Below are 1,186 nucleotides of genomic sequence, written 5' to 3'. Positions count from 1 at the left end.
GAGAGGGAGAAAGAGAGAAAAAGAGAGTGAACAAAAAAGTGTAAGCGTGTGTAAGTTTTTTTGTGTGTGTGTGTGTGTGTGTGTGTGTGTGTGTGTGTGTGTGTGTGTGTATGTGTGTGGCAGACGAAGACACACCTTTAGTCCAAAATGAAGCTTACCTTTAGAAGTAAATGTGTGTACACAATGACCTAGTAGTTTAAAAATACACATACCCTAATTCCCGCATCGTTAGAACAATAATATTTGCAAACAAAGCAGAAAGAGGCTAAAACAGTTCTTTGACATAGATGGCTGGTGCCTCTATAAATAAATTGTTAGTGGTTTGATTCGTATTCTTGTTACACCCGAATCGTACGAGTTGCAGGACGATCACCTATCCAGGACAAAGACGAAAATATGGAAGTCCCGTGTCATCTATCCATCCATCCATCGATCCATCCCCGTACCTAATACATAGATATACGAACACGCACATGCACACGTACACGTACACGCAAACGCACACGCACACGCACGCATGCATGCACGTACACATGCACGCACACACACACGCACGCACGCACACAGGCATACAGACATATATTATACATACATACAGACATACAGTCCCACATTCAGACAGACAGACAGACACAAAGACATACAGACACACAGAAAGACACATCGGCAGTCATACTGAAAACACACACTTACAGACACACAGATACAGTAGATATACTAAAAGTGGGGTTTCGACATAACCATTTATTTTTGTTATAAGAAATGATTATACATGCAAATCATTTCAGACCACAATGTATATCGACTTTATATTACCAACTAAAAAAAACCTTTATTAAAGAAAACAAGTAAAGAAGTGAACTGCAACAGTGTACCAACGACATAAGGTCACCTTTTACAAGATGACGTCGACGAGTATTGCGCCTAATTTGATTAACAAAGAGAAAAAAAAAGGTCTTAATTGACCTATTAGCAATAAAGCCTCTTGGGGTCCACTAGCTTTTCCTGATTAGCGCTACATTTTAAAGGAAATCTCGTCATCTTTTCATTTTAGTTGGATTGCGTTTTTAGGGAGCTGAAAACAACATAAGGGCACACATAATAATATGAGTGTGGTACGTCATTTATACACATGAAAATAAATGATGGATCGTATTCTTTATAATGTCACCCCTGCAGGTGTGGG

This window comes from Aplysia californica, unplaced genomic scaffold, assembly GCF_000002075.1.
Source record: "Aplysia californica isolate F4 #8 unplaced genomic scaffold, AplCal3.0 scaffold00610, whole genome shotgun sequence".
In the NCBI taxonomy this organism is placed as follows: Eukaryota; Metazoa; Mollusca; class Gastropoda; order Aplysiida; family Aplysiidae; genus Aplysia; species Aplysia californica.
Note: the sequence above shows the minus strand (reverse complement) of the source record.